The sequence below is a fragment of the Balaenoptera acutorostrata genome, chromosome 4, assembly GCF_949987535.1.
Source record: "Balaenoptera acutorostrata chromosome 4, mBalAcu1.1, whole genome shotgun sequence".
Taxonomy (NCBI): Eukaryota; Metazoa; Chordata; class Mammalia; order Artiodactyla; family Balaenopteridae; genus Balaenoptera; species Balaenoptera acutorostrata.
In genome coordinates, this window is record NC_080067.1 from 41,412,965 (window position 1) to 41,437,570 (window position 24,606).

At 42.6% G+C, this 24,606-nt stretch overlaps 1 protein-coding gene across 1 annotated transcript in view; it reads left to right on the forward strand.

Moving 5' to 3' along the window:
* The first annotated feature begins 2,834 nt into the window (after positions 1 to 2,834).
* TIPARP (TCDD inducible poly(ADP-ribose) polymerase) overlaps positions 2,835 to 24,606 on the forward strand; it is a 116,673-nt gene continuing 94,901 nt past the window's right edge. Inside the window, exon 1 of the mRNA XM_057545427.1 lies at positions 2,835 to 2,982. The gene's annotated coding sequence lies outside the window, so the exon portion shown is untranslated. The remainder of the gene's footprint in view (positions 2,983 to 24,606) is intronic.

Sequence of the window (24,606 nt, forward strand, 5' to 3'; positions counted from 1 at the left end):
CCTGGTGGAAGATTACAAGGCCTGTCTCCACCCAGAATAGAAATTGACCGCAATCCACCTCTTCCTTAAACAGAGGCAGAGGGGACTTCAGCCCGTGACCTGGAGAAAGGAGGAAACGTGTGGGGCATCCTACATCGAAAGGGTAGGAGAGAGGGCGAGTTGCCTTCTCAAACCTATTCTCCACCAGAGTAACATTTTACTGTTTTATTATGATTATAAAAGAATTCTGATTCTGAAAGTTGGAAAACACAAACACACATTAAAGAAGAAACCAAAAATGAACCCTGATCTCATAGGTCAGGGATAACTTCTATTAATATTTTGAAGCAAGTTCTTTAGTCATTTCCTATGCATCTATTTGCACATCTATAATTAACATAATTGAGATCAGTGATATATATAGTTTTGTCTACCTTTCCAATTGTTCCATTATGAGCATTTTTCAATGTTACTGAAATATCTTCAAAACATTCTTTCCAATGACTACAAAATTGTCCTTTGGATGAATGTACTACAATTTATGTATTCATTTTAATAACTTATTATTTTCTAATGACAAAATAATTGCATGTCCATTTATAAACTTAGAAAATATAATATATAAATCACCCATAATCTTATCGCTCAGATATAACCACTGTTAATATTTTGATAAATTTCTTTCTAGTAGTTTTCTATAACTAGCTGTTATTACATACTTAACTAATTGAGGTCATATATTACAAGTATTTTCCCATGTCATTAAAAATGCTCTGGAAATTTTTAGTGCCTATAAATAATAAATGATATATGTCTGATCTCACTCTCTTACTGGTAGGGAGGAAAGAAATTTCCAGCCAACAAGGACAGAAAATGTCCACAAATAGAGGGAAAAGGATTGTCTAGGGTCATGCCCTCTAAGTCAAGAGTTCCTCTAGAAAGAGTCCAGACTTCCTTGGCATGCACAGGCTGAATAGTTGCTTCCGAAAACCAAGTTGCCAAATCCAGCGTAGGATAACTGTTTGAGTCAGAACTCCTTCGGTTACAAGCGACAGAGCCCTTTGTCAAACAAGCTTAAGAAAAAATCAACAACAGAAACAAACAAACAAATACATAATAGGGATAAGGGAAAAAGGAAGGGAGGGAGGAAGGGGAGAAGTTTATTAACTGAGGAAAATAAAAAGTTCTGTCACTGCTGAATTCAGAGGCTCAAACAATGTCTTTAGAACTTATTTGTCATCTCTCATCTCTCTTCACCTGTGTTGGTATCATTCTCTCCAATATGGACAATATGGACATTTTCCTGAAAGAAAGCTATCCATATGACTCTCTGGATTATATCTTTATAGCTCTTGATCCCAGAGGAGGAGATAACAGTTTTCCTGATGGCTTCTGAAGAAAACTATCAGTGGGGCTTGTGGTTGCCTAAGCTGAATGACTCACTGGGTCAGAGAGATGGAGTATCCATTGGCAAAGCTGGTGTCTGGGAACCACACTTAGTGGGATGCAGGAGGGCCACTTCTACTGAACTGCATGGTAGGAGGAGTAGGGTTCTCTCAACAAGAAAGAAATCCCAGCAGAGTCGTGTCCAAGCTAGTAAGAGGTCGATGGTCACATCATCACAGGCAGCAGGATCAGGAGAGGACAGAGAGGAGGAGGCTGGGGGTGACTCGGGGCCTGACCGACCAGGTGCCCTCCACACATTCAGGAGCAGGACGTGAGGCCCTCTCAGTGGCGATGGGACACATGAATGCACTTCCGTTTATTTAACCATTCGCATATTGTTAACCATTTAGGTCGTTCCAGCTTCTTTTTTCATCAGTTACTCTGCTAAGAAATACTTTCTTTTTACATTTACTTTACAATAACATTTATTCACCTACGGCTGTAAAATAAACATATGTTCATGATAAAATGCAGAAGGCTAAATAAATACCTATATTTCTACTCCCCAGGGGGCAACCAAATTATGTGTGTGTTGTGTGTATATGCACATGCACATACAAACATATATATACACATATACACAATTGATGGCATACTTCAAATAGAATTTTCGTTCATGATTTTTAGTTAACACTGAATTAGAAACATTTTATGTTATTAAATATTTGATATCAGAATTCTGACAGTATATGATATTTCATCATATAAATTATCAAAAAATTTTAGCCATTTCTTGATTTGGGGACACTTAGGTCATACCCATTTTTTCACTATTATAAATAAACCTATATTTGGTATAAATATGTGTCTGCATCTCTGATTATTTCTTTGGCGTAGAGTCCTAGAAGTGGAGACACAGGGCTAAAGTATGTGAACACCCTTATGAGTACAGTCACACAGACTGGCCTAGGGTCGGCTATATCAAGTTTGAAGGAGAGGGGAAATGAGGGCGTTCTATGTGGCCCAAGACAATCAGAATGGGGATGGTGGGATGCCGAGAAGAACTAAGTTGAACGTGAGGGCTGTAACTCTGACCTCATGGGGAAAAAAACAAGGTTTGTTTACGTTGCCGTTTCACAAGATCAAATCTTAACATAGACGCATTGGGGGTTTCACATTCTAACTTACACAGCTGTTCCTTGTGGACTGACCCACAGAAAAACAAGCCCTGCTTTACCCCTGACCTCCACTTCACTTCTACTCTGAGTTGAGCCCATCTGCTTCCAGCCCCTCAAGCTGTCCCAGAGAGAATGATCTCCACCCAGGAATGCGGGTAGAACAAACTGGAGAAGCTTATTTGCCAGAAATGGGCCACACAAGAGTTTTTTTCACAAAACAGTCAGAGGGAGGGGCTCCACTTCCCAGAGGACTCTACAAACTCTGCTCTGTGGAAAGCGAGGGGGAACAGGGTGGGGGAGGAACAGAGAATTCTCCAGCATCCTGGAACAGCCTGGCAGGGCTGGCAGTTAGGGGCGGGAGTCCTGACAGCCAACTGCAACTGCGAAAGGAGCGTGGAGGTGAAGGAGGAGGTGGAGAAGGACCACTTCGTGCACCAGGGTGAGTAGCAGTAATTTTATTTTTAGGGGCCGCCATGAATACAGATTTTTGGAGAAAAGAACTATGGCCAGGGAGAATTTCTGGGATGCTTTCTGCAAGGTGCCGTGTATTTGGTCTGGTTCTTTAAAAAACACCCACAGCAAAGATATGAGTTCATCTTTAAGGCTGCCAGACAGAGTCATGTTTCTTTTGAGTGTGACTCTGTACAGATGCTGGGCCACACGAAACCTGGGAAGAAACTTTAAAAAGCAACCAAAATATGAAACACCATATCCTCCGTAGAGGCACTCACCACGTTTTATACAGGGTCTGTAAAATTTATTCACTCTACTCTTTTCCTCTCTGATCCCCCACCCAAATGTTTGATACCTTTCTATTTTGTGATGGGATTGACACGCCATGTGGTTGTGGAAGAGGTATTCTGAGGTAAGTTCTGGTCTTCTCTGCTCTGTAATTTTCTTTCCTCACCTTACCACATTCTCCTAACTGATCACAGCTTATTATTATTGCAAGGGCCTTGCTTTACTTGCCCTTGTGTACTCCGTAGCCTGCATCCAGAGCTTTACACCTTGTGTTGTAAAATGCATACTCGCTAAGTTATAGTGAAGGCAAGGAGTAACTCTTCCATGATTAAAGAAATCTGCTTTGTCTTCATTTATTCATCAAATCAACAAACATGGATTAAGGATTTAATAGAGGAAAACCTCATTTCTTCACTCTATTATACAAAATGCTTTTCTGTTCTCCTTTAAGAATGTGACTTTTCATCCGTGGATGATTTTAAAATGGGCTCTAAGCAAAGCACATCCTGGAATGAAGAAGAAAGCAGTTTCTTTTTGATAAAGACCTGGCTTCTATTGTCAAAGGGCAGAAGAGGTCAGGCAGTATCCTCCCTTTCTAAAGAGCAAGGCACCTTTTTTGTATTGAGATGTTTAAAATTCTTTAATCAAGAAGTGCTTTGGCCTGATAATTAAGGTATGTGTTTGGCTTAGTTTATCTTTTCTGAGGATGAAAGGAGAAAACTGTGGTTTGGGAAGGGCGGAGGCCTTCTTCGGACACTAGCCACAAGACAGAAAAAGGTCTCAGAACCAAGATAGGCCGGAGTGGCCTCATCAAAGGAACAGGGGTGGCGAAGGAAACGGACAGGGGTGTTAGGAGTTAACCACGCGTGGGTGCTGCACTACACCACGCTGAGAAGCCGGATAGAGCAGCAGGAGGGGAAGAGAAGAGTGTGTGGTCTTCAAGTAATTCTTAGTCCCCTTTCACCACATCGGCTTCTGGCCTGGAAACTGGCTTGCAGACATTTTCTCTGCTGGTCTCTCAGGCACGTGTCACCAGTGAGCGAGGGAGGGATGGTTGTAGGGGGGAGAGCGTCGAGTGACCAACCCTCCAGGTTTTCCCGGGACACTCTAGGTTTTGTGCTGACAGTCTTGCATCCCGGGAAACCCTTCAGTTCCTTGCAAAACCGGACACTTGGTTATCCTACTCACCAACCTGGAGTCGTCTCATGGAAAAATTAGGTATTCACGAAGACTTACTTTTTTTTCACAATTTCAAAATGTTCAGATGGCATGTCCACAAATACCAAGTCACTCAGTCATAAAACCAGAAAGCCAGTGAGTATTGGATTAGACCGAATGTGGGAAGTGGGGAGATTTGTGGAACAGATTTGTAAACAACTCACTGCGAATGTAGGGGAGGGAGATGCTAATGTTTTTAAGAAGCAAACAATGGTAAAAATGTAGAGGATTTAATTTTTACTCATTTGAAATATGTAGAATGCTGTTGATTTTCTTTTTATTATTAATGTGTTTTATATCAATATAAGAGTTTTGTTTGTTCTTTGTTTTGGATTCAGAGAATAACTATTTACAAGGGATGTCATTGGTTAACTTCCAACCATGCCCCCTCCCCCTGCCCCAGTGCTTCCTATGGTCTTAGCTGTTTAACTTTTTTTTTTTTTTTTTTAATATTTCAGCTTACTTTTTTTTTTTTTTTTTTTAACTTTGGGTTTATTTTATTTATTTATTTATTTATTTATGGCTGTGTTGGGTCTTCGTTTCTGTGCTAGGGCTTTCTCTAGTTGCGGCAAGTGGGGGCCACTCTTCATCGCGGTGCGCGGGCCTCTCACTCTCGCGGCCTCTCTTGTTGCGGAGCACAGGCTCCAGACGCGCAGGCTCAGTAATTGCGGCTCACGGGCCTAGTTGCTCCGTGGCATGTGGGATCTTCCCAGACCAGGGCTCGAACCCGTGTCCTCTGCATTGGCAGGCAGACTCTCAACCACTGCGCCACCAGGGAAGCCCAGCTGTTTAACTTTGAATCCTCCCAACAAGGGGGTTTGAAGGACGTAAACCTCATGCTTAGGGAAGTACTGTTTTCACATTTCTTAATGTTCTGCTGAAAACCATCAGCTTCATGTACCGCTGACGCTGGCACTCAACCTTGCGAGTCCTCTCCATGCTCCAAATGCTGATCTCGCCACCCCCACCCCCCTTCTTTTTCCTCTTACTGATTCACAAAGAGCACGGGCTTCATTAGAAGGCTTCCATCCTGCCAGCAGAACCTCAACGCTGACCCCGTCCACATTTCTTTCTCTCCCTTTCTCCTGCCGTAATAAAGGAATTGCTTTATTTCTAAGTCACAGCCTCTACTTTGCTGACTCCATCCTCACCTCCCTCCCAGGAGCTCCCACGTCAATCACCATCACCTCTGCTTCCATATCTTCAGCTGCCTCTTCTGTATGGCTCCATCCTTCAGCGTTTCACATGCTGAATTTACTCCCATCTTTAAAAGAAATTATTTTCCTATCCCAATTGTTCTCAGCGCTAGCTACTCATTAGAATCACCTGGGAAGCTTTAAAAACTTTACGGTGCCCAGGCTGCACCTCAGAACAATTAAGTCAGAATTGGCAGGGGTGGGATCCAGGTGTCAGAATTTATTTTGAAAGCTCCCCAGGTGATTCCAGTGTGCAGCCAGGATTAAGAAACACTGATCCAACCTACCTATCCCTCCAGCCACCCCCAGCTGTCCTCATTCACTGTCGAACTCGACTTGCTACTCCTTTCCCTGACCCCTCATTCATGCCTCTACCAGTGTGACCCTGCACGCTCCCTTCACCCGCCAAGGCATCAAGGTCACTGAAGGACTTCTCATTGCTAAATCCCACACTCTGACCCAGCAGCCTTGACCTGTTGACCATCCCTTCCTTCTTGAAGCATTCCTTTCCCCTGGTTCCCACGCTGCCCTCTCCTGTCTTTCTCCTTATCCCCCTTGCCTTCCAATTTCCTGGGCTCCCTCTCCTCAGATTCCTTCCTTATCCCTTTCTCTGCCCACTCTTTTTGGGCGGTCTCATCCACTCTCTTGGCTTTTCTTGCCACCCAGTGTCGAGGACTCGCAAAGAGCCTACCCAGCTTTCTGGACACCCCTATCCTCCCTCCTGCTGCCTCCTGCACAGCTCCGCCCAGAGCTCTCAGGAGCACCCTCCAATTAAATGCCAAGACTGAACGCTTCATCTCACCCCGTACTCCCAAACATGTTCTTTCTTCGTTGTTTCCTACGTCGATTTACATCCAGTCGCCCCAGTAATGTGGGCATTGCCCTTGCTCTTGGAAACCTCTCATCCAGTCGTTCAATTCCAGTGTGTGCTACCTCCTCAGTCATTTAAATTCAGCTGTCTTTTAAAATGCTACTCCTCTAGGAGGGCTTCTCTGATGCCTAGACTAGGTTTGGCTCCCTGCTTTGTGCTTTGAGAGCACGTGATCCTTGCCCTAGCACAACACTCAGTGAAACCTATAGGAACTGCTTAATGCCTGACTTGCACTGAGGACAGGGAGGGGCTAGGGACTCAGAGCAACACAGTCTTTACCCACCAGCATCTTAGAGTCTAGAGAAGAAAATGGACCATTGTAATAGACTCAGAAACACGCACAAGTATGTGTAAGGCTCTCAACAGTCTGTACCAGGATTGCTTGACTACTCATAGATGGCTTGAGGGGTCCAGCTGAAGAAGGGCTGTGGAGCAGGTGGGGCCCCTCCCTGTTTCAGTCTAGCACCTCACTGATAAGGAGGTCTACTGAACTGATTCCAAGTGAATTCTTTTGGAAAGAATAGAATAAATTGCATGTATCTTCATTTAGAAATGCTGACTCTAATGGTTAAGAATATTGTATACTTGAAAGTTGCTGAGGGAGTAGATCTTAAAATTTCTTATCACAAGAAAAAAATTGTTATGTGGGGTGATGGATGTTAACTAAACTTATTGCGGTCATCATTTCCCAATATATACATAAATCATTGTGTTGTACACCTAGAATTAATACAGTGTTATATGTCAATTATATTTCAGTTAAAGAAAAAAAGAAAGGGAGGAAAAAAAAGAGATGCTGACTAATTCTGAAGCTCTTAGACCTAAGTATGGTCTGAAAATCTAAGCATTTTAATTCTCTAAACTATTCTGAAATAAACAATCTTACTAAAAAGGCTTGGTATACCTTTGCAAAATCTATTATGTATTTATAAATACGATGGGCATATTAAATATTTGAAAATGTATTATAAGTTATTGTATGGTACCCCAAATTCAGCCTGCTTTTCCTTCCTAAAAAGAATCATGCAGCTGTTAGTTCATTTAAGGAAGGCTATCCTCCAGTTCTCTTGCACCATATCCACTAAGGAGGTGTGATTCATGTGTGGTGATAGCTGTGGAGAAAAGATCAAATTTGGTCATCTTGCAGCTGATTGAAATTTTGTGACCTTTCAGCTGTTTGTTTTCAAAGAGAGCAATGCCAAAAAAAAAAAATCAAGTTCTAAAGTCTGTTTTTCTTACGCTTTTTATTAAACTACAGTTTCTGAAATCTAAAATAAGTTCCAATTACCAGTTCTCTAGAGAGCCCTGTTTTCCACAGGGCTCCTATGTGGCTTTTAGAAATTCGCAGGGTTAATAATTTGTCTTCGCGCCAAACCCCTGGCTTCATTTTCCTTTGCCCATCTGCACATTTTGCATGCATACAGGCTGTTGGTGTGCATATGTATCCAAGCCTTTGCATACGGAATGAGTATGCTTTCAAAAAGCAGGCCCATAAAAGTTCTAAAGCAGGCAGTGAGTTACTTGGAGGCGGTCCAGCCGCACGCTGCAGATGGCGCTACTGCGATGGGGTAGGGGGAGTTCGCAGCTCGGATCAAACCTCCCCCAGCGAACCTCTGCGCTCTCCAGCGGGAGGTGCGGGCTCTGCGCGCTTACTCTTTGTGAGGGGCTTCCGCACGGCACTAAGTATGAAATTCATGGAGGAAAATGCAAGGCTCTTTGTAATGAATGCAGAACAACGTCTGCACGCCTTTGTTTGCAACTTGGAGGAAAAAAATGGTCTAAAGGCTGAAACCAGTGTCAGTATTTGATAATAATAAGGAATAGTTACAATGATCATCAAGCTCTCTAACTTGCTATAAAAGAGGAAACCACAATGGGCTGGTTATGATCTTGCGGGTGTCTCCGTATCTTTTTCACTTAGTTCCACAGAAAGCCAATTGTCTAGTGAAAGTAATGGTTTATTTAGATTTAAGTCATGTTACTGCCCGAGGAGGCTGCTAGATGGGAAAGGAGAGCGGAGAGAGTATATTTGATCTAAGAAAGAATATTTAAAACATGAGGTCAGAATAGCTGGGGAGCGCTTGGCATGTCTAATTCTGAATTCAGGGTGTTTTACACCTAAGTTTGTACTAAGTTAAAGTTTGCAATAAAGGTTGTGATCAAGAACACAATAAACAGCACCAGCCTCTGACTGGTTTTGACCCTGAGCTCCAACCACAAAGCCCTTGTATCTGGGGATAGTGGCTGACAGCTCAGCTCAGGCCTGAAAGCTAGAGGAAAGGGACAGAAGTGATTCACTTTGGAAGGTTCTTGTTCCATTATCTTGCTCTCCACAGTGCCTGGCACAGCTCTTCATACATAGTGGGCACCCCCAATATTTGTTGAGCTGAAACGATTGGCTACCGACTGAACAAGCACAATAAGGGCAGGGTGTGCAGGACAGGACAATACTGAGCTGAGCTTGTGCAGTTGCGAGAGAATTGCCTTAAAGAGTTCGAAGGGGAGGGGGGACTTCCCTGGTGGTCTAGTGGTTAAGACTCAGCGCTCCACTGCAGGAGGTGGGGGTTGGAAGTAAGATCCCACGTGCCCTGAGGTGTGGCCAAAAGGGAAAAAAAAAAGAGTTCAGGGGGACCTCTGAGGGAGGGAAAGAGGAAGGGGAAGTGGCTGATGTGCCTTATCATAAATCCGTTGATGGGCTGAAAGCACAAATGCCTTGATTCTCAGACAATGCAAAGCAATGAAAATCAAACACTATGTAAACCATTTACAAGGAAAGGTGGAGTTTGCTTAGGAAGGACAATTTGGGGGTTATCATGTTTTCCATTTATACACAAATTCATTCCTGGAATAGCCATTCTGCTTAGCAGGTGTCCCTCTGGTCCCTCATTAGGCATGGCCAGCGGGTGGGCCATGAAGTGGCTGTACCCTGAGTGCCTTCTTCAACATGTGGCTTCCTCAAGTGAATTTTTCAAAGCATTGTGTTGACTGGACAATGGTTAAAACTATGGTGAAATAACTTCAGAGGAAGCACATTGAAAACAGGAGATGATCTAGTCACCCTCACTCTGAAACATCAGCAGTCAGACAGTCAGATTGGTAGAAAAGGTAATCAAAAGATAACACATATACACTGTTCTTTGACAACCATTTTGGAGAGTCATCTGTTATTTAAAAATGAAGGCTAATGAAAACGTTTATATTAAACCTATTTCTAAGTTATTAATACCAGCTTTTAGGGGCTGTTAGAGGCTGACTACTATTCAGAGGGCAGCAAGAGCTGAGAGAGTAGACGAGGTTGTCCAGGCGAGGGTGTAGAGAGAGGAGCTGAGGGCCTGGGAGAGACAAGGTGAGCGTGTAGATTTTGGAGAAGTGCAAAGTGGAGAGCCTCACAGGAGACAGAAGAACCGGCCAGAGATGATGGGAGGAAAACCAGGAGAGATCGCTGGGTGATGTAGACACCGAGAGAGTGTTTCCAGAAAGAAGGAGCGACTGTTAATAAATTATATTAATGAGCTTTGTAGATTTACTCCATGATAGAATTTTTGTTTGCTAGTCAAGCTTCAGAGAGTTCTGCACCTCCCTAGATATTTCTGGGGTTAGCGATCCAGAAACATATGTAACCTACCCAGGTACTTTATAAATATATAAGTTTTGAATAAGTTTACCATGGTCATGCTTCCTGAACCAAATACTGAATCACATGAGCTGACAGAGGGGCAAAATATTTGATGTCAGGCTGCTCAGGAAAACTGTGAGTGAGGACAGCCATGGGTGTCTCCTCCCAGCCTTTCCTCTGAGCGCTGAGGAATCGCAATTAGAATGTCTTCATGGGAAGCCTCTCCACCCCTCAGTAATTTTTACTATCTAAATAAAAATGTTGGGCTTCCCTGGTGGCGCAGTGGTTGAGAATCTGCCTGCTAATGCAGGGGACACGGGTTCAAGCCCTGGTCTGGGAAGATCCCACGTGCCGCGGAGCAACTGGGCCCGTGAGCCACAATTACTGAGCCTGCGCGTCTGGAGCCTGTGCTCCGCCAACAAGAGAGGCCGCGATAGTGAGAGGCCCGCGCACCACGATGAAGAGTGGCCCCTGCTTGCCGCAACTAGAGAAAGCCCTCGCACAGAAACGAAGACCCAACGCAGCCATAAATAAATAAATAAATAAAATTAAAAAAAAAAAAATGTTTTCTAAGACCTTTACACCTTTTTCAAAATAAAGATTATTAGGAGTATTTCTGTTCTAAAAGTAGTACTCATTAGAGAACATTCTCATTACAGAAAATACAAGAAATTAGAGAAAATCACCCATTATACAGGGATCTAGTCTCTGTTAACATTTTTTTAAAAATTATTTATTTATTTATTTTATTTATGGCTGTGTTGGGTCTTCGTTTCTGTGTGAGGGCTTTCTCTAGTTGTGGCAAGCGGGGGCCACTCTTCATCGCGGTGCGCGGGCCTCTCACTGTCGTGTCCTCTCTTGTTGTGGAGCGCAGGCTCCAGACGCGCAGGCTCAGTAATTGTGGCTCACGGGCCTAGTTGCTCCGCGGCATGTGGGATCCTCCCAGACCAGGGTTCGACCCGTGTCCCCTGCATTGGCAGGCAGATTCTCAACCACTGCACCACCAGGGAAGCCCCTGTTAACATTTTTTTTTTTTTAATTTTTATTTATTATTTATTTATTATGTTTATTTTTGGCTGTGTCGGGTCTTCGTTTCTGTGCGAGGGCTTTCTCCAGTTGCGGCGAGTGGGGGCCACTCTTCATCGCGGCGCGCGGGCCGGTCACTATCGCGGCCTCTCTTGTTGCGGAGCAGAGGCTCCAGACGCTCAGGCTCAGTAGTTGTGGCTCACGGGCCCAGTTGCTCCGCGGCATGTGGGATCTTCCCAGACCAGGGCTCGAACCCGTGTCCCCTGCATTGGCAGGCAGATTCTCAACCACTGCGCCACCAGGGAAGCCCCTGTTAACATTTTTAAGCATGTTTTTTCTCCATCTTTTTTTCTACACCTTTAAAATTTTCTTTTTGACAGTTCTGAATAATTTTTATACTCTTATGTGTTGTTTTTCCTCCATTTGATGTAATACAGTTTCCCACTTTAAAGTCCTCATAAAGATTATTTGTAATAGTTACATTACATAATTTAATTAACGAGGCCCCTATGGTTAAACATTTGTATGAATTTCTAATTTTTATTATTATTAAAAACTCTGCCTCTAACACATTTATTCTTAATGCTTTTACAATTTTTCACAACATTTGTTATGTGTGGTAGAACAGAATATTTAATTTAACGGATTAAGAAATATAGGTGTTCTTGAGGCTACTGATTTAATTTGCTAAGTTGCATTCTAAGTTGGGTCCCAGTAGTCTTTATTGTAAGTACAGGCTTTAGAGTCAGATCTGGGTTGAATCTTGACTCCAGCGGCTGCAGTGAGACCCTTAGAGACGCTCACCAATGGCAAGGGTGCCACCAGCCCAAGCCCCCAACAAGTAACTCAAAATAAATTCAATACCCAGATGAAAATATATCGTGAGGAAGGCTAAGGAATAGATATTTCCCTGTGATGACTACTTTAATGCTTTTATGTTTTTGACTATCCAACTTTAAACTCTACTACCCGTTTTCCCTCTTTTTTCGCGCCCCTATTTTGCCAGTCCCCTTGGCACACGTTGTTTCACTTTGTAGAGTGATGGGACCCCAGAGAACCACCCTTTGTCCCTGTGAGGACTCAGCAAGGTCAGCAGGTCTCTCCAAACCTTATCTTTAAACTGAGATAACAATATCTATTTTATGAGCTTGTTTTAAGTTAAATCAAGTTTGCTCGCTTTGTATAGTATCTGTCATGTATTGATAGTAAGCACTCAATACATGATAGCTGCTGTTGTTATTTTTGAGGAGATGTGATGGTTTAGCTTCTTAAACACCAGCAAAGTATGACAATACTTACCATTAAAATTTTTTTAATCATGTAATAGTTTTAAAAAATGGAGTCTCAATCTTGTTTAGTTTACTTTTCTTTGCTTACTAATGAGGTTAAACCTTTTTTCCGTGTGTGTTAATAGGTTATATTTTCATTTAGAATTGTGTGATTGTGTGTATGGGTTCAAATCTCAGTGCTTCCACTCACTTGCTGTTACAAGGTCTTTGGTGGCAAGCAACAGAAGACCCAGGCTCAATGTGACTAAATAAGAAATGTACTATCAGCCACATGATACAGCCCCAAATAGAGCCTCTGGCAGGCCGGGTGTGGCGGGGGGTGGGGTATGATTAGGATTCCGGCCTTTTTCCCTGCGGAGACTTGGCCCTGCCCCACCTCTGATGATCACGAGATGTCTGTAGCATCTCCAGGTATCACATCCACATACAACCCTAAAAGTGTAGGTGAATTTTCTTCTGTTTTCTCATTGGGAAAGAACTTTGTAATCTAAAAAAACAGTGGGAAATTAGTACATAAAAAGATCAATACATTTAAATTCACAAACATTGTTAATTTCTTTAGGATATTTATTGCATTAGGTATTGCTTGTTTGGTTTTGCATTACTCAGAGAAATGCAAATTAAAATCACAACAAAACACCACTACACATCTATTAGATTTGCTAAAATATGAAACAAACAAACAAACCCAGAGACAAACAAACAATAAACTGGCAATACCAAGGACCAGCAAAGATGTGGAACAACTCATTACATTTTCATATAAACCTGGTAGGAATACAAAATGGTAGAGTGAAAAAGGCAAAGAAAGCACTGTCTGTTTATAGGAGCGAGGAATTATTTCCCACAAGCCCGTGAGAGGATTTCTCCCTGTCATTTTATTAGCCAGAATTTGGCACTTGTCCACTCCTAAACCTAATCACTTGGCAAGAGGAATGGGTCCACACCTTCAATAACTGAGACTATTCAGGACCCATCTCCTGGGCCAGGGGCAGGGCCGTGAAAGAAATCAAGGTGTAAATATGAGCCAGGGTGGGGCTGGGAGGGAACACATGACCCTTGAGATGAGTGACTAGGCAAGAACCTTCACACCTCTGACCCTCAGGTCCTTCCTGGACCAACTGGGGATGGCCACCTTAACTGAATGTTTGCAAGCTATCCAGCATAGACTTGACCTGGGCTAGGTGCTCAGAAATTGTATTTCTGCTGATTTCAATTTATCTGAATGAGCATTTTATATAATACAGTTGGCCCTTGAACAACACAGGGGGGGAGGAGGGTTAATCCGCATGTAATTTGTAGTCAGCCCTCCCTATCAGCGTTTCCTCTGCATCCCCAGATTCAACCAACCTCAGACTGTGTAGCATTATAATAGTTACCATTGAAAAATATCTGCATCTAAGTGGACCCTCGCAGTGCGAGCCAGCATTTGTTCAAGGGTCAACTGTAATATGTTGTCTTTCATATTGATGCAAGATTTTTTTCTAAGTATATTGAGGATATATTAACTGGGAGAGTAAGACATCTATGGAAATTTGTAATGACTGTGTGGTCAAGTTTATTTAATCTCTTCTTTTAAAAAATTTCTTCTAACACTTTCAATATTAGAGAGTACTTCCAAACCCTTTTGTACTTCTCTTCACTGATACCTAACACAAAGTCATATTTTTGCTTCTAGTCTTTTTTTGATGTGATTTGTTACATTCTGCTCTCTTTAATCCATATTGGATTTGGTATGGTCTAGCTGTCAAATGAGGATCTACGCTGATTTCTTTCCTAAAACTATAACCAATTGTTTCACCATCACTTATTAAATAATGCTCTCCCACATTGATCACATTGATTGTGATACCTTTGTTACAACGAATTATAGTCTTATACAATTTGAAGCTAGAGACCAGGAAAATCTCTCCTCATGAAAACCAAAGGAGCAGGGAAGACACACCCCAATATCCACTCCCTGCACACACTGCAACCAAACCCGTAAGTTTAAGAATTGGCAGTTGCATAAAAATTCAGTTTTTCTACCTGGTTGATCGCTCTTCCTCTCAAACCTTCATTAAGACATTTGGTTGACTTTCTGTAGTTTCCCTTATATCAAATCCTCACAATGCTGATTAAGATCATTATAGGTAGAGTTATTTTTCCTGAATGTTTGACATGTTGGAAATAGCCTAATAGATAAAGATATGTAAATTCAATGGAGTGTTATATCCTGAACAAAAATGAAGACAATAGAGAAGAAGAGGAGGAGGAGGGGGAAAATGTTTACTAAAATATATATAAATGAATCGTATGAGCAACTTAATTATAAGTAGGCGTATTGGTCAGTGTTTGATTAGATGACAGAAGGGCTACAGGAACTAGGGCAGCTGTGGAGAGGTCAGAGCCTGAATCCTAATATTTGTCTTTGCTAGAACTCTGTCTGTCTCTCTGTCTCTATCTGTCTCTCTGCCTCTGTCCCTCCCTGTCTTTCTCCCCCGCACCCTGCCCCACACCTCTCTCTCTCTCTCTCCTCCCCTTTCTCATTGTTACTTTTTCCTATTTAACTGAATTCTCTTGCACCACACTTAGGCTTTCTCCTTGGGGGTGGCGGGCACGATGCAGACAATGACTACCAGAATCTACAACTCTGTGAGCCAGTTTGAAAATTTTAAAATCCTGGGAAGGACTCTGACAGGTATGGATTGACTCACAGGCTCACCTTAGGCCCATCGCCGCGATCATAGGAATGTCTGCCTTGATGGTCAGACTTGAACAAGACTGTCCCTGGCATCAGGGAGAACGGCTAGTTTGACTGGCAGTCTCATCTAGATCGTTTGATTCGAATGCAGAAGCAGCAGCTCCCCAAAGGGAATGTGGGTGTGTTGGGGGGTAAGAGCGGAGGGGACGATCCAGGGAGAAGCAGCCAAGGTGCTGAGCAGACAGATAAACAACAGCTGCAGTCTTCGAATTGGCATGCAAGGTCATTTGTGACTCTCCCCTGACCTGGCCACAGTGTCCTTTTTCCTCCTTTTTCCTCACTCCATACTCCTCATCCTGTGTTAAGGACCTTGAACTAATTAGAGCACTGCATCTCCTGGGCTCCACTTTGCACGTGCTGTTCCTTCTCCATCTATGCTCTCCTACCCCTCCTGTCTCCACCTGGCTAATTCCAGCTCACTCTTCAGCTCATTGCAGCTGTCACCTGCTCTAGGAAGTCCACCAGGATTCCACACTTCCCCCATCAGAGTTAGAATCCCGTTAAGTGCTGGTCGTACTCAGGCTTACGTCTAGCATAGCAGATATCACAACAACTTGTGATACGCTCCAACTAGTTTAAGCAGAGAGGGATTTATTACAGGGTAGAAGGTAGCTTACAGAATTTCAGAGAGACTACGGAGCCAAGCTTGGGTGTTACCCAGCCTGTGAACAGCACAGCCAGGAGAAATATCCAACATCCTGTAGAAACCCCACAGCCAGCCGCTGCCTGCCACTTGACCCCCCCAGTGTTATAGAGACAGGACTTGAGAACCCTTCCAACAACGGTCACCGAAGAACCAAGCGCCTCCACCACCCTTCCTGCCTGAAAGAGGTCGTGGCCACCACTTCACAGTGTTTTCTTTTACCCTCCACATCTCTGGTTGGCAGAAGCCTGGTCACAGAGAGAAAGGAAACTGGGAAATGTAGTCTTTACCACAATAAACAGAGGGTTGGAGTAGCGTTGAATGAGCCAATCGTCAGTATCGTCCACAAAAACTCTGTTAAAGGCGTACAAATTTGTTTTTTATACTATCTTGGTGAATAGTTTCATAATCTGTATAAAATCTTTGTGCCCAGAAATACTTTAAATTTAGCATCCACTTTATCTGATATTAGTATTGCTAAGCCAGCTTTCTTCTGGGTACTAATTTCCTGGTACTGTATATCTTTTTTCCCCATCCCTTTATTTGCAATCTTTCTATGTTATTTTGTTTGTGGTGTATAACTTGCAAGTAGTGTGGATAACTGGATTTTTTTAAAAGCCAATCTAAGAGTCCCATCGTTTAATAGGCAAGTTAAAAATATTCATTTTTCACTGTGATTAGGAATCAAACAACTTATCTCTGACATTTTATAGTTTCTAATGTATAAAGACTCTTCTTTTTTTCCCTTCTATTCTTCTTTTGGATTGTCAGGTTTTCCTAATTCCTTTTCATTTTCTTCAACAAGTTCGGAAATTACACATTCTATATCTAATCGTTTAGTGGTTTTTACAAACTTAAGTTTATATTTTCCTAACGAAGTCAATAGCTAATCCATATCTCCAGCCTCCTCCTGGACAAGACATTAGAACAGTGTAACTTCCCTCCTGACTCACCACTTTCCCCAAAGTCCCATGTTATCATTGTCTAGATTTCTCAAAATGTTTTTATCTGTGCTTGGAAAGAAGAAAGAAGTTTCTCTGTGTGATCACTCTGCCATCTTGATCTAGATGTTACAACAGCCTTTGGATGGATCTCTTCCTTTCTCCTAGTTCCTCCTGACTCACAGCCTTTCACCTGCGTCTTTGACTTCCCGTTTCAACCATATTGTATGAAGACCCACAGCTCCCTCCCTCCCTATCTCACCACTGCACCATCCTGCAGGCCTTCAACCTGGGAGAGGCAGGCAGGTGCTCATGCACCAAAGAACATGTGCCCTGAACATGAAGAACATAAAACCACTGCAGTGTCTCAAGCTCCCTCACCTACTCTTGCCCTTCTCTTTTTTCAGCATATGACCTTGCCTCCTACTTCAAAGGAAATAGAAGCCATCAAGTAAGAACTCTCAAAAATTTCCACTTCCTCACCAATAAATTCATGTATATCCCCAGCCACATTTCTGTTTCAGTCTCACATGAAGCAATGCCCTTCTTCCACTAATAGACCAACTTTAGGACATAATCCCTCAGTTCCTACTCCTGTCTTCTGTATTTTTAATTCTCCCTCTCTAATCTCTCCTTGTACCACCAGATGATACAGCTAAATCAACTTTCCTTGTAGTGAACATTTCATTAATATTTATAGAGGCAATGAATGAATACATTTGTCATACAGGATATTTACAAAATGGCCACAGTAGCTGAGATATTGTTAAGAATATCAAGATAGGGCTTCCCTGGTGGCGCAGTGGTTAAGAATCCGCCTGCCAGTGCAGGGGACATGGGTTCGATCCCTGGTCCGGGAAGCTCCTACGTGCCATGGAGCAACTAAGCCCATGTGCCACAACCACTGAGCCTGTGCTCTAGAGCCCGTGAGCCACAACTACTGAAGCCCACGCACCTAGAGCCCGTGCTCCGCAACAAGAGAAGCTACCACAACGAGAAGTCCACGCACCGCAATGAAGAATAGCCCCTGCTCACCGCAACTAGAGAAAGCCCACAAGCAGCAACGAAGACCCAATGCAGCCAAAAATAAATAAATTAAGTAAATTAAAAAAAAAGAATATCAAGATATTGTAAACACTCAGAAGTGTAACTTTCACTTTTTTTAAAAAAAATTAATAGCTACTTTATTTATTTATTTATTTTTTAGCTGTGTTGGGTCTTTGTTTTGTGCGAGGGCTTTCTCTAGTTGTGGCAAGCTGGGGCCACTCTTCATCGTGGTGCGCGGGCCTCTCACTATTGCGGCCCCTCCCGTTGCGGGCGGGGCACAGGCTCCAGACGCGCAGGCTCAGCAGTTGTGGCCCACGGGCCCAGTCGCTCCGTGGCATGTGGGATCTTCCCAGACCAGGGCTCGAACCCGTGTCTCCTGCATTAGCAGGCAGATTCTCAACCACTGCGCCACCAGGGAAGCCCCAGAAGTGTAACTTTCTACACATATTTGAAGATCATGTCATGAATCCATACCACGAATATCTGAGTCCAACAATTGCACTATTGTAGGCGCTGGGGATAGAGAGTGAATAAAATAGACAAGGACCCCACCCTCATGTAGCAGGTACTCCAGAGGAAGGCAGGAAATAAGTAGTCAAATAAAATAATTTCAAATGGTGGCAGAGGCTTCAAAGAAAATAAAATGGAGTAATGGGTAGGAAGCAGCATATTTGAGGGAAAACGAGAAGGCTGGTGTAGAGAAGCATAAAGAACAAGGGGAATGAAGTATGAGGTGAGGAAAAGAGGGTGGGAGCCAGACCATGACATCACATGTAGCTTCCATCCTAAGTGCATTAGTGTGCTGTTGACTCTTTTAAACTAAAATAAAACATACATTGTAAGGTGCACAGAAAGTACACCACTCTTGATGACAACATGCACACAACTCAGGAAACAACCACCCAGTTCAAGATACAGAACGTTTCCAAACCTCAGATGCTTCCCTCATGCCACTTCTCTGTCTAGCTATCCCTCCACCCCAGTCCCCAGCAAAGGTAAAGACCAAGTAACCGCCAGCTGGCCTTCTATCACTACAGATTAGTTTTTCTTATTCTTGAACTTATAAATCGAATCATACAGTACAAACTTTTGTCTGTTTGAGATTCATCTTTGTTGTTGCATGTGCCAGGAGTCTACTCTTCTTTTTTTTTTTTTTTTGGCTGCGCCGTGCAGCTTGTGGGATCTTAGTTCCCGACCAGGGATGGAACCCGTGCCCCCTGCAGTGGAAGAATGGAGTCCTAACCACTGGACCACCAGGGAAGTCCCAGGAGTCTACTCTTTTCTATTACTTGTTATACTTTGTTATATAAATACATCATGGTTTATCTATTGGACTGTTGATGGACATTTAGATTGTTGCCAGTTTTTGTCTATTATAGATAAAGCCGCTATAAATATTCTTGAACATCTTATAGTGGACATAGGCACTCATTTATCCTGGGTGTATATATATACCCAGGAGTGGAATTGCCAGGTCATGGGGTAAGCATATGTTTAGCTCTCTTAGCTATCACCAAACAATTTTCTGAACTCATTACATATTTCCTTCCACTAGCAGTGTCTAGAGTCCTAGTTCCTCTATATTCTCAGCAATACTTGGTATTGTCAATCTTTTTAACTTTTAAAATTGTAGCCGTTCTCGCAGGTGTGCAGTAGGCTCTCATTGTAGCTTTAATTTTACTTTCCCCGATGGTTAATGATGTCAGACACCTTTTCATATTCCAACCGTCTGTTTGGATTTTGACTTTTGATAGGTTTAAAGCGGGAGATTGACCCAATGAGTAGCTTTTAAAATATCTCTCTGGGGAATCCCCTGGCGCGCCAGTGGTTAGGACTCCGAGCTTTCACTGCTGAGGGTGTGGGTTCAATCCCTGGTCGGGGAACACAGATCCCGCAAGCTGTGGGGTGTGGCCAAAAAAGAGAAAGAAACTTAAAAAATAAGCTCTCTCTCTGGTTTTTCTGTGGAGGGATGACTCCAGGGAGCCCAGTGGAGACAGAGGGAACTTTTAAAGGCTAATTATGTAGTCTGGGAAGGAGACATAGGTAGCTGAGACTAGCAGTGGCAAAGAAGTTAGAGAGAAGTGAAAAGATTCAAGATATATTTTGGAGGAGGCCTGCCAAATGTACCCATAGGCTGGACGTGGGAGAGAAAAGGAGGAATCAACGATGATCTGAACAGCTGAATGGCCGGCGGTGCATTTTCCACAGGGTGGAAATCTGCGGGGGGAGCTGGTTCCTTGAGTGTTAGAAGGAAAGTTGTAGGAGATGAAAGAAGAGACTGAATCACACCATAGCAAACTGTGCTACTTCCCGAATAAAAAAAAATTCTGGACACAAACAGTGCTCAAAGAAACATTCTGGGCACTGAGAGAACTGCAGTGGACTTTGATTGGCTTCCCTGCCTTGCAAATGAGCTCTGTAGCACTGGGCAGTGTGAGTTTGCCAGCAAAACTTCTATAACTTCATTTATCACTCCTGTCCTTGTGGTTTTATTTTTCCTTCCAAGAATAAGTACATCTCCACAAGATGAAATGAAAAATCCAGAAATTTAAAATTAGATTAGTTTGGAAATTACTGGCGTTTTTCTTCTCGTGTAAGGTCACTCTGCCCTTTCAGGTCAGTGCTGGGGAAGTGACACATTTCTTTCCGTCTCACACTTCTGCTTATTTTTGTGCAATAAAAAAGCAAATCCTCAACATTTCAAATGCTTCGCGCATGTGGCAAATATTTTTATTGTCATTTAAACCTTTAATTTGAAGTTATGTAAAAGGTAGGGTGTCAGACCACTAGTTTACCAGGCCACTTCTATGTGGAAAATTCTGTACTTGCAGAAATAATAAGCCGACTCTCCAAGTCTCCACGACGTTAGGCTGCCTTCTGCTTCGATTTGTGGGTGCTTTTCAGTTCTTAAACCGGTGACAATACTACATAAAAGAGGGACCTCATGATTAATAATGGCTTACTACAGATAGTCCCTGTACTAAACACCAACCCTATGAGATATGCACTATTATTATCTCCATTTAACATATGAGAAAACTGACTTCAGTCATTTGCCCATGATTGCTTGGCTGGTAAGCGAGATCAGAACCCAGGTTTATGTGAATCTAAAATGAACTCTTGATGGCTCCCAAGCTGGGAGAGTGTAGAGTGGAAGTTAAGCATGTATCTGCCAGAGCCAGTCATCCTGGGTTCATATCACAGCTCTTCCACTTACTGGCTGTGGGTTCCTGGGCGGTCTCTGCTGGGGACCATCATGGTACCTCTCATTGGGTAAGGTAAGAATTAAATAGTTAACATATACAGTATACAACACTTAGAACTGTGCTTAGATTCTGCTTTGAGAGTGTTAGCAATTACTTTTTTTAAAAAAATAGCTTTATTAAGATATAATTCACATACTACAATTCAAACATTTAAAGTGTACAGTTCAGTAGTTTTTAGTATATTCAGAGAGTTGTATGACCATCATCACGATCAATCTTAGAGCATTTCTACCCAGAAAGAAACCCAGTCCCCATTAGCAAGCAGTCACCACCCTTACCCCACCTCCAGCCATAGGCAACCACTAGTCTACTTTCTGTCCTTATAGATTTATAAGAATCTATTGAATATACATTGCCTATTCTGGACATCGCATGTAAATGGAATTATGTAATATGTGACCTTTTGTTTCTGGCTTCTTTCTCTCAGCATAATGTTTTAAGGTTCATACCTGTTGTAGCAGGTATCAGTACTTCATTTCTTTTTATTACCAAATATTATTGCATTGTATAGATATCTCATATTTTATTTACCCATTCATCAGTTGATGGGCATTTGGGTTGTTTCCACTTTTTGGCTAATATGAATAATGATGTTATGAATACTTGTGGACAAATTTCTATGTGGACATATATTTTCATTTCTCTTGGGTATATAACTAGGAGTGGAATGGTAGCTATTACTTAGCACTGCTGCCCTCTCTCTCTCTATATATATATATCTCTGAAAATACAGACAGATAATTCTCACAGATGAGCACATACCTTAGTGTTTTTGTTCTAAGTGACCTAATGAGGTAAGTATCCTTCCTATTTCACACCACAAATGAAGAAACTGAGACTCTGGGAGATTTGCCTCATTGTTTCTTGGTCTGCAGCTTTGCCCATGATATATACCCTTTTAAGCATGCCCTCCCCTCTGCCCCTTGCCAATCTTTTGGGTTTGAGCTAAGACTCTACGTCTTGCCAGGAAACTTTGCTCAGACCCCACGGGTGGGTCAGGTGCTCTGCTCTGTGCCTCCATTGATGTCCTGAGCATTGCTTTACCATAATCTTCGTCACTTTCTACTACACTTACCACAACTACCAGATGGTAGGACCCTAGGGAAGGAATACTGTCTTCCTCAACTGTGTCTTTTATTCCAAGCACAAGCCTGGCATGTAGTGGTTGCTGAATAGATACCGGTGGAAGTTAAGAAAAAAAGAGAGGAAGGAATCTGGTCCAGATACATGATAGAAAGTAAAATCTTTTCTGTCACATCATGCAGCCTCAGTTTGAATTGACAAAATAGAAAAACCAGGGAGTGATTATTCGGATCAGAAAAAAAAAAACCCCTTCACTTTATTAAATCACTGAGCACAACCTTCTTATAAATAGTGAGACCTCCTGGGAGAATGTTGCCTAAAAGCTGGTGTGTGTACCATAGGGCAGCGGTCCCCAACCTTTTTGGCACCAGGGACCGGTTTGATGGAAGACAACTTTTCCACAGACGAGGGAGGGGGAGATGGTTCGAGCGGTAATGCCAGCGATGGGGAGCGATGCGGAGTGGCAGATGAAGCTTCGCTCGCTGGCCCGCCGCTCACCTGCTGTGCAGCCTGGCTCCTAACGGACCGCGGACCGGTACCAGGCCCCGGCCCAGGTGTTGAGGACCTCTGCCATAGCGATACCCAGGATGGTTTTACTGGTGCATGAGGACATTTTTTTGCTTAATAGCTAATTATTTATCTCAATCTATATTAGAAATAAATATAACTAAGATATCAAACTTTTTATATCATTGTTCAGGAGCAAGCTAAAGTCTTTTTTTAAAAATTAGGACTATTCAAAATGTGTATTAACAGTGGTGAAGATGAAACACAGACAGCAAACATTGTGTAGATGGTACAAAAGAATTCAAGTTCAAGAACACTATTTAAGGACATTTAAAATATAAAATGTACAAAGTACACTTTATAAAGCTAAGCTTCCTCCAGCTTGACTGGGAACATGGATCACCTGCAATCTTCCTCAAATTCAGATTTTGATTCAAATAGGTGTTATAGACTGAAAGTTTGCATCTCCCAAAACTCATACGTTGAAATCTGATCCCCAGGGTGATGGTATTTGGAGGTGAGGCCTTTTAAGAGGTAATTAAGTCGTGAGGGTGGAATGCTCATGAACGGGATTAGTGCTCTTATAAGAAGAGGCCAGAAAGCTAGCTCACTCTCTTCCCACCATGTGAGGACACAGCAAGGAGGCCGCCCTCTGTAAACAAGGAAGAGGGCACGCACCCAGAGCCTGACCAAGCTGGCACACTGCTCTCTGACTTGCGGCCTCCAGAACTGTGAGAAATAAGCATTTGTTGTTTAAGCCACCCGTCTCTGCTAAATTGTTATAGCAGCCTGAACAGACTAAGCCAGTAGGTCTGGGGAAGGAACTGAGATCCTGTATTTCCAACAAGCACCCAGCGGATGCTGACCCAGGCCACACTCAGAGCAGCAAGGTCATAAAGCATAAATGAAAGTGGGAAGTATTGATAATAGCAATACTACTACCTGCTGTCTTTTCAGTTCTGCTAGATACTGGGTACTCTTCTAGGTGTTCGATAGATGTTAAACTTATCAATGCTCACAAAAATCCTACAAGGTAGTGATTAACATCTCCAATTTACAAATGAAAATTTAAAAATCAGAATTGGCTTGGCTTTTAGTCACAACATTTTTTTTTCCCCACAAAGTAAGACACACAGGCAGAATGGAAATGATAGTATCATTGTCTTTATTTTCATTATTACTATAAAACAGAAGAAATCAAGCTACAGGAGCCCGTACCACTGCCATGGCTTTGGCCAGTGAAGGTTCTCAGTGTCTGTTCTATTCACATGTCCTTTCTCTGGCCTCATTGTGAGTCAGAAAGTAATCTGGTCCAGGGATCAAAGCCTGAAAAGTTTTCCCATTTCCTTCCCCACATTCAAAACAAAACAGCTCTGGGCAAGGGACGCATTTCTATCCCATGGTTATTTGATGAAGGAAAAAAACTACTAAAACCTGATTTGGAATAAAAAAGCATTCTTAAAATAAATATTAACCACCTATGGTAAAAAAAAAAAATACACACACATGCACACACACATACACGTACAGATACACATGACAGTTTCAGTTTCTGGCAGAGGAGTTGTGCTGTTGTCTCTCGCTGATGGTACTAATTCATTCCCACATGGGTGTTTTGTGAGTTAACTACTTCACATTTATGTGGTTCTTTTTTCGTAAAGATTCCAAAGTGCCTCATTAAAAATAAATCCAAGAAAAAAATAAAAGCTAGGTTTCCTTTCAGAGGATCCTAGGGCCCTTTGTAGCTGGGGGGGAGGGGAGATTTTCTATTGCTATGCATAGACCACCAAGGTGCCTTAGGTGTCTTCCTTATCATAAAAGCCTTCACCAGGGAAATTTACCCCCTACTTGGCTAAACAGCCAAGATTTCAAGAGA